The sequence below is a fragment of the Ursus maritimus genome, unplaced genomic scaffold, assembly GCF_017311325.1.
Source record: "Ursus maritimus isolate PB19 unplaced genomic scaffold, ASM1731132v1 scaffold_36, whole genome shotgun sequence".
Lineage (NCBI taxonomy): Eukaryota > Metazoa > Chordata > Mammalia > Carnivora > Ursidae > Ursus > Ursus maritimus.
In genome coordinates, this window is record NW_024426230.1 from 7,392,586 (window position 1) to 7,402,161 (window position 9,576).

Here is a 9,576-nt window from a genome sequence, read left to right on the forward strand (position 1 = left end):
CTGACAAATAAATACCCACTTGTACATTTTATATTAAAATAAAGGCTTACATATGTTGCTTTTTTAACTATTTCCCCACTTTTTTTATAATAATTTTTTATTATGTTATGTTAGTCACCATACAGTATATCCTTAGTTTTTGAGGTAATGTTCCATGATTCATTATTTGCGTATAACACCCAGTGCACCATGCAATATGTGCCCTCCTTAATACCCATCACCGGCCTATCCCAATCCCCCATCCCCCTCCGCTCTGAAGCCCTCGGTTTGTTTCTCAGAGTCCACAGTTTCTCATGGTTCATTTCCCCTTCTTTTTACCCCCCCTTCATTCTTCCCTTCCTTCTTCTACCGATCTTCCTATTTTTTATGTTCCATAAATGAGTGAAACCATATGATAATTGTCTTTCTCTGCTTGACTTATTTCACTTAGCATTATCTCCTCCAGTCCCGTCCATGTTGCTGCAAATGTTGGGTAATCGTTCTTTCTGATGGCTGAGTAATATTCCATTGTATATATGGACCACATGTTCTTAATCCAGTCATCTGTTGAAGGGCATCTCGGCTCCTTCCACAATTTAGCTATTGTGGACAATGATGCTATGAACATTGGGGTGCATATGGCCCTTCTCTTCACTACGTCTGTATCTTTGGGTTAAATACCCAGTAGTGCAATTGCTGGATCACAGGGTAGCTCAATTTTTAACTTTTTAAGGGACCTCCACTTTTATCAAGTTTTCAATTTATAAACTAGCTATAAGCCCCAGCTCAGTAGAGAAACTTTGCTCCTACCCTGGGCTCCAACCAAACTTTAACCCCCACGCCCACACTATTTCTTCATCATGAAATGAGCTTTTCCTGTATCACACACTGTTCAAATCCTCCTAATTCTCAAGAATCTGTGTGAATGCCCCTTCTCTGTGAAGTATTTCCTAAAGCCTTCCTGCCAGAAATTGGAGTTAGAGATATTAGGTCTAATATCAGCCCTACCATCTGTTGTGGAAATTGAATCAAATATATTAACCTCTACATCTCAATTTCCTCATCTGTAAAATGGGGATAATATCAACCACATAAGGTTGTTAAGAGGATTTAATGCATAGAACCCTAAGCATAATGCCTATAATGCAGGTGGGTTCAAAAAATAAGAGACACCAATCTCCACCCAATGCATCTTTTTTTTTTTTTTTTTTTGGATGCTAATAGCCCCTTTGTCTTCTTTCATGATGCCTCTTGTTTTCTGTTCTGTATTATAACAGTTTCAGTTCATGTCTCTTCCCCCATTAGATATACATTCCTTGACTGTTAAGCTGTGCAGCCGATACTTGTTTGCTATCACTTGCCTTGCTTTTAAATAAATAAACGATTAAATAAAAGGTCAAATTATTGATGAACCTTTGTTGTGGTGAGATAGAGGCCTGGCAAAAGAATAAGGAAAAGAGAAACAATTTAGAATATATTTTTTGTTCTCTACTAGATTAGATAAAATGCTTAGTTATAGCAGCTTAAAAATGGGTGCTTCTATATCTCCTTTTTTAATGGCTTCATCTTTTGTTTTTGTGTTGATTCTGTCTTTCTCCTAAAAATGTTGACGGGGTAGATTACACCTGACAGCAGTCTTGGCAGCCCCTAGAGAATTTCGGTCTTTGCAGTACAATATTCTTTGGGAGAATAGAAAACTTTTGCCGGTCCCCCCAACCCCCACCCCAAAAAGGATTGAAATTCTACATTCTTTTTAGTTGACAATTGACTGGAACATTTTGCAAATAAGTGCCAGGCCTCGATGAGGTGCAAAATACTGACTGTATTAGCTAGTTATTTAGAGAGATGTGAAGATGCTCTTGCCAACATACATTCAATTTAGGCTTTGGATGCTTTGCGTGATCTCCCAGGCAGCACTTGTTTGAAAATGTTAGAATTTAATTTAAAAGTTTTCACATTTGCTTTTTGTTCTTATTTTTAAAAGCAGAAATAACTCCTTAGTTCTTTCGAGCAGACTCTAGAGTTAATCTTTATATGTGTGTATACATTTATATATACATATGTAAAATATGAAAAAAAATTTACCAGCTTTTCTATTCTTTTGCTCTCTTCTAATTTTTGTCATTGAACTTAAACTTTCTCAGTCTCAGAATACTGAAAATGGAACTGCAATGCTATTTTTGTAGAGACAACCTTTTAGGTCCATAGCCTTCTTTGGTTATCTATGTGGATGCATGTGTAATGTTATAATCACAGAGTACAAGATTGTTAAAGGTCACTGAAAGGTTTTTTACCTGCCTTCTATCACTTATATCACGTATGACCAAGACTTTCTCCTCAATCAGGGCATAAGACTCAATGTCTCTTTCTGAATTGTCACAAATTAATATTTATAATAGTAACAACTTATATTTCTTTTTTTTTTAAGATTTTATTTATTTGACAGACATAGAGACAGCCAGCGAGAGAGGGAACACAAGCAGGGGGAGTGGGAGAGGAAGAAGCAGGCTTCCAGTGGAGGAGCCTGATGTGGGGTTCGATCCCAGAACACTGGGATCACGCCCTGAGCTGAAGGCAGACACTTAGCAACTGAGCCACCCAGGCGCCCCACAACTTATATTTCTATATGTAGGAAATATTCATCACTTCTGTTCTCTTAGTAGGAGATTCAGATATGTCTAGTTTAGTAAACTAGTGGGTCTGGCTTAACCAGGGCTTTAGTCATACATTGCACAGGTTATGCGCTTCACAGCTCTAGGGGAGCTATTCACACAGACTATTTCATTATGACAACCAGGGAGCCTTGGCATAGGGTGAAAAATAGGTTCTGGATAGGGAGAAACATCAGCAACAGGGCAGAGGCTTGAGGAAGGGTAACAATAGCATCAGAGTTCCAGCTATTAATATACATAAAAAGAGTATAAAAAGCAAACTGTGGTCCAGGCTGATTCACAAGCAAATGAGACTTCCCCTGGGGGCTTCCCAGAAATGGTTGGAAGAGAGGAAGTTTTTGAAGGGCTATAGTTACTCAAATGTAAGTTCCTCAAAAATATAAGCGACTTCCCTACAGTTACCCAGGTAGACAAACCAAAGAATACTAGTCACTAGGAGTTTCATAGACACGTGCGACCAGGAAGAGTCCAAGAACCTTGACTCTGTGAATGACATGCTTTGCATTCAATAGAGTAGTGGAAAAGAGGGCCACCTCTGAGAGTGTGCCATAATGTTATCAAACATTATCTTTTTTAAAAAAAGATTCATTTATTTATTCCATAGACAGAGAATGAATGTGCATGAGTGGAGGGAGGGGGAGAGGGAGAGGAGAGAGAGAATCTCAAACAGACTTCCTGCTGAGCCTGGTGCCCCATGCAGGGCTTGATCCCAGGACAATGAGATCATGAACTGAGCCGAAATCAAAAGCCAGACACTTACCTGACTGAGACACCCAGGTGCCCTTGTTAAACATTATCTTAAAACTATCTTTATAACACTGGTATGAGAATTACTTAATAGCCACAAGCTTTGAGATATTAATAACAAGAAAAAAATACAAATGTTCATCCCGTCACAATACAACTATTTCACTAAAAGGTCCTTTTATTATGACAATGACTAAATACCATCATATATAGTCCACCAACTATCTACCTTACACCAAGATTGTAGGTCTTGCTCTTCCCATAAGCAGCCTGAGGTAATCTCTGAAAATGGCTGGCTACTCACTTGACCCAGAAAGCCCTACAAAACCATGCAAATCAAGAGGTTCAAATCTTTGTGTTCACTTTAAGAACACATGTGAAACTGCCCAGGCCATCAAGGGTAAGCATATCCGAAAAGCCACCAAGTATCTGAAGGATGTCGCTTTGCAGAAGCAATGTGCGCCATTCCATCGCTACAGTGGTGGGGTTGGTAGGTGTGCCTAGGCCAACAGTGGGGCTGGATGCAGGGATGATGGCCCAAAAAGAGTGCTGAATTTTTACTGCACATGCTTAAAAATACAGAGAGTAATGCTGAACTTAAGGGTTTAGATGTAGATTCTCTGGTCATTGAGCACATCCAGGTGAACAAAGCCCCCAAGATGTGGCATTGAACTTACAGGGCTCATGGTAGGATTAACCCATACATGAGCTCTCCCTGCCACATCGAGATGATCCTTACTGAAAAAGAGCAGATTGTCCCTAAGCCAGAAGAGGTTGCATGGAAGATACAGATATTCCAGAAAAAAACTGAAGAAACAAAAACTTCTGGCCCGGGAGTAAATTCTGCATAAAACAAATGCAAATAAAAGTAAAAAAANATATTCCCCCATGCAACCTGCTGGAATGACTAATAGCTATACTTAGATCCAAAGTTTGAGAGTTCTAAAATCTAATATTGCTACACATGCCTTCCTTGTTTACTTACAACTGCACAGGTTTTGAAACAAACAAACATGAGTGGAAATCCCAGGCTGACACTAACTGTGTGGTCTTAGATGTGTTACTGAGCGTTTCTGAGGCCATTTCTTCATCTGTAAAATGATAATTATAATATCCACCTTGCAGAACTATGCTAGGGCATGGAGATGTCATCTTGATATGGTATCTCGCAGACAGTATTGGTAACTATTATTATTTTTGTTATCTAGATGATTAAAGTCCACTTATTGCTCAGTAATCTTTGACGTAGAAATCCATTTCTTTACTCTTTAAGAACTAAAAATTAAGTACACTGCAACAGAAAGGTGTATCACTTACTTACCAGGTATGAAAAACACGAGCGCTTCATAAAGCAGCCAAGATCACAAGAAGATAAATGTGTGTAAATGTGTAAATATGTCAGGATATCACCAGATCTAAAACCAATTTAACATTCTCCCTAATACTTACAAAATAATTTTATTGGGTCTTTTTTTTTAACCAATTTTACAAATACAATTTTATTTTAAATTTTTAATTTTTTATTATTTTTTAAATTTAAAATATAATTGAATTTTACCAATTCAACCAACATAGAAATATATAAATAAAAACACATAATCTTCCCTTTCCTCCCATTCAGTTCACTTCACCTGAAAAAATCAGTACTCCCTGTTTGATATTTGTCTTTCCCCATATTTTCCTATGATTATAGAAATATCTAAACTTGTCAACCATACTACCATCACTGTAGCAACAAAGTACCTTGGAAATGTCAACTTCTACTGTTCTCTTGTGAGCACTCTCTCTACCCACACCTCAACTATGATATGCCACGACTGGATAAAGGGCCTCCCACTAAAAAAAAAGATCTTAAATGTTGACAGGAACAAGTTGGAATCCTGTGACTGGGGTTCTGTTCACCAAAGAGATGGCCAATGTAGCCCACTGATTAGGTGTTACTTACTCTCCAAATCACGACACCCATGAGAAGGAAAGGGCACACTATCAATAGTTATACTGGACTACAGGCCTAAACCAGGACCATCCTATGCTATCTGGGGTACACTATCTCCCTATATTAAATTCACACTGATATCTCTGCCTTTTTCTCAACCTCCCCCAAAACATGGCTTTAATGATGTTATATCCATCTCAAAATTCTTCAATGACTCTCCACTTTCTAGAACAATGTTTCTAAAATTCTTAGTCTCAGAATATTAATGCTCCTAGTATCTTTTTGTTTGTTCGTTTTTTCACTTAGAAGGGCAAATTTGCAGCCTGTAGATGCAGATCTGTCTCCCTATTGTCTTCACACTACAATATATTCATAGGACCACCCTGGCCTCTGAAGGCATCTGAATTTAGAATCCCTGCTAACTTAATACGCTCTAATTTATTTAATAACAAAATCCTCCTCTCCCACATCCTATCCCAGTGTGTACGACTTCAAACTAAGTTGTTAGCTCCCTATCATCTTTATATGTGCTATCTTCAGAACAGATTCTCAGTAAATATGTATTGAGGGGAGGGGAAGGGAAGGGAAGGGAAGGGAAGGGAAGGGAAGGGAAGGGAAGGGAAGGGAAGGGAAGGGAAGGGAAGAATTTATTTGCTTAAGTCAATGATTGCTTCCCGTGTGTTCCTGCTTAAAATGTTGTCTGAAGTCAGTCTGACTATTGCAGATTTGTGGATACTGGTGATAGGAAGGTTATAAAAGTTTCTAAATTCCCCATATATTTCTCTTGTCACTGGAGTCACTAATGCAGTAAGTAATAAAAGTGTAAGAGTATGGTCCTTAGTGACCCTGATTTGAATAGGACTATTAAAGGCCCTGATTTGGGCAGGAAAGCCTTTTCCTCTAGTGCTTTTCCATGAATACCAGTTAGTTGTAAAATGATAAGGAGAGAGCCTAAAGGTATGCCATAGAAAATGGGTAAGCCCAGTGGTTGGGAAGCTGTTCAGAAGTGTAGCAGGCACTATGAGATATAGTATTAAGGAGTGAGTAAAACTTGAAAAACTATCAGAGGTAGTTGCTTAAGACCAGTTATTTTAAGTTGTTAATTCTGCCACCAAAATTTTCAAAATTTTCATTGTTGTGTTTGGAACAAAGAATGTCGGCAATTTCTTCAAATGTTCTAGAAAGTATGATTTGGGGACACACTGAAATGTCCATCCTACTACTTACTGCTATTGAACAGTTAATGGTAGGATAGGGTCCCTAAAATAAAGTTAGGTGTAGCTGTCTTCCCTGACGCCTCATAACTAAATTAGCTAGGCAACCAAGAGGCAAGTTTGGGGAATATAAAAGCAATACATTGGGGAATGGTACAGTAAGAAAGACGTGGTTATACATTGAGATCTGCCGGTCTTAGAAAAGCTACAATAGGGGCGCCTGGGTGGCACAGCGATTAAGCGTCTGCCTTCGGCTCAGGGCGTGATCCCGGCGTTACGGGATCGAGCCCCACATCAGGCTCCTCCACTATGAGCCTGCGTCTTCCTCTCCCACTCCCCCTGCTGTGTTCCCTCTCTCGCTGGCTGTCTCTATCTCTGTTAAATAAACAAATAAAATCTTTAAAAAAAAGAAAAAAGAAAAAAAAAGAAAAGCTACAATAGTCAGAAAAAGAAAACTGATGATAATGATGATAATGATGGTGGTGGTGGTGATCATAATAATGTGATGATGATTTGGTAGGGTGAAAGGAGCACATAACCAAAAGTAAGAATGCCTAGGTACTAGCTCAGATCTGCTATGTACCTGCTCCATGGCTTTGAACAAATCACTTAATTACCCTAAGACATTGCTTTCTCATCTCTATGATGGGAAAATTAATACTTCCCATTGTGTCTCTTAAGGTTATTACATGGGCAAAGCAAGAAATAGATGGAATCACTCTGTAATCGGCAATGCGTTTAAATAATTAATGTGCAGATTTGCTCGATTGCCTTTGCCAACCAAGTTATCCTGGGGAACTGCTAACCAGGTTGCTAGCTTTCAGATGGGATCATGTGAGGCAAAAAAAAAAAAAAAAAAAAAAAAAACCCACATGCAGAGTCTGTTAAACTCTGGGAGCTTTGCATGAAAAAATGCAACAAAATATGTGAAGTTTTAATAAGTCCAAGGTTCGCTGTCCTAATTAAATTAACCCTTTTTAAAAAATGAAGTATAGTTGACGTACAATATTATATTAGTTCCAGGTGTATAACATAGTGATTCAACTTTTATATACATTAGAAAATAATCACCACAATTAGTTACTAAGTTATCATACAAATTACTACAATATTATTGACTATATTCCATGTGCTGTGCTTTACATCGCCATGACTTTTTTATTTTATAACTGGAATTCTGTACCTCTTAATCCCCTCTACCTATTTCACCCACCCCTTCACCCCTCTTCCCCTGGCAAACACCAAGTTTGTTCTCTGTAAGGAGTCTGTTTCTATTTTGTTCTGTTTGTTCATTTGTTGTTTAGGTTCCACATATAAGTAAAATCATATGGTATCTGTCTTTCTCTGACTTATTTCACTTAGCATAATACCCTCTAGGTCCATCCATGTTGTCACAAGTAGCAAGATTTCATTCTTTTTTTATGGCTGAGCAGTAGTCCATTGTATACATTCACCACATCTTCCTTATCCATTCATCTATTGATGGACACTTGGGCTGCTTCCATAATTTGGTTATTGTAAATAATGCTGCAATAAACATAGGGGTGCATATATCTTTTCAAATTAGTGTTTTCATATTCTTTGGGTAATACTCAGTAGTGTGATTACTGGATCATAGGGCAGTTCTATTTTTAGCTTTTTGAAGCACCTCCATAGGTCTTCCAAGGTAGCTGCATCACTTTGCTTTCCCACGAACACTGCATGAGGGCTCCTTTCTCTCCACATCCTCACCAACACTTGTTGTTTCTTGTGTTTCTAATTTTAGCCATTTTGACAGGTGTGAGGTGATATCTCATTGTGGTTTTTATTTGCATTTCCCTGATGAGTGATGTTGAGCATTTTTTCATATGTCTGTTGGTCATCTCTATGTATGTCTTTTGGAAAATGTCTAGTTAGGTCCCCTGTCCACTTTTTAATTGAATTGTTTACTTTTTTGCTATTGAGTTATATGAGTTCTTTATATATTTTAGATATTAATCTTTACAGATATATCATTTGCAAACATCTTATCCCATTCAGTAGGTTGCTTTTTTGGTTTATTGATAGTTTCCTTTGTTGTGCAAAATTTTTTTAGTTTGATGTAATCCCAATTGCTTATTTTTGCTTTTATTTCCCTTGCCTGAGTAGATAGATACAAAAAAAAAAAAAAATTGCTAAGACCTGTGAAATCTTCTTATACAAAATTTTTAAATAACACATTTTTATGGCATTTGTATTTTCAAAGTGTTTTCTAAAATAGTTGACCCATAATAGAAAAGAGGTATTCTGCTATATACTTTAGGATGAAAGGGGAAATACTATAGGTTAGAAGGAAGTGCTGACCAGCACTTAGAAAAATCTAAATTCTAGTCTATTGTCAGCATGGGGCTCTGAGCAAGGACCACAGTTTCCCTATGTGTCAATTGAGGATGTAGAACAAGATGATGTCCGGTCTCCTTCCCAGCTCTAACATTTGATAATTTCTATGAAATAACCTATACTTTCCCCAGGTTATCAGATGAAGTGACACTGAATGGCGCTCTCTTTTCAGCCAGCTCTGCTGTTGACTCTGCTAGCTTTGGTTCTCCTAATATCGATGGGCTGTGACACACAAAGAAGAAATAGAGAAATGTGCTTTGAAAACATTTCTATTTCAAACAGGCAAATTTCTGTTTACACTTTGCATGCAATTTGCAAGATGTAAATGTCAAAGCAAGAGCTTGATAAAGTTAACACACAAGTAGTTGGGTTAAACTGAGAACTAGACATGAACTTGGCCATCACACTAGTGAATGGGCTACCACACACAGGTTGGATCTGAGCTCTCCAGCTCACAAATGGTTGAAGACAATCTATAAGACAGGGATAGTATTGGAAGTCAGCACCTATCACTGAAGACAAACCAAATGTCCATAAAAATCTAGGCTTTCTTAATGCACAGTTTCCTGAACTGAGTGAATTCTTGCTTCTAAAGGTTGCAAGGATAGCATGTTAGAATTTACTATAGATAATTCAACTGCTTTGGGGTTATTAAATAATTTTAGTTCAT

The 9,576-nt window shown here is 37.8% G+C and overlaps 1 pseudogene; it reads left to right on the forward strand.

Moving 5' to 3' along the window:
• The first annotated feature begins 3,418 nt into the window (after nt 1-3,418).
• Nucleotides 3,419-4,238, forward strand: LOC103680886 (annotated as a pseudogene).
• Nucleotides 4,239-9,576: the final 5,338 nt, after the last annotated feature.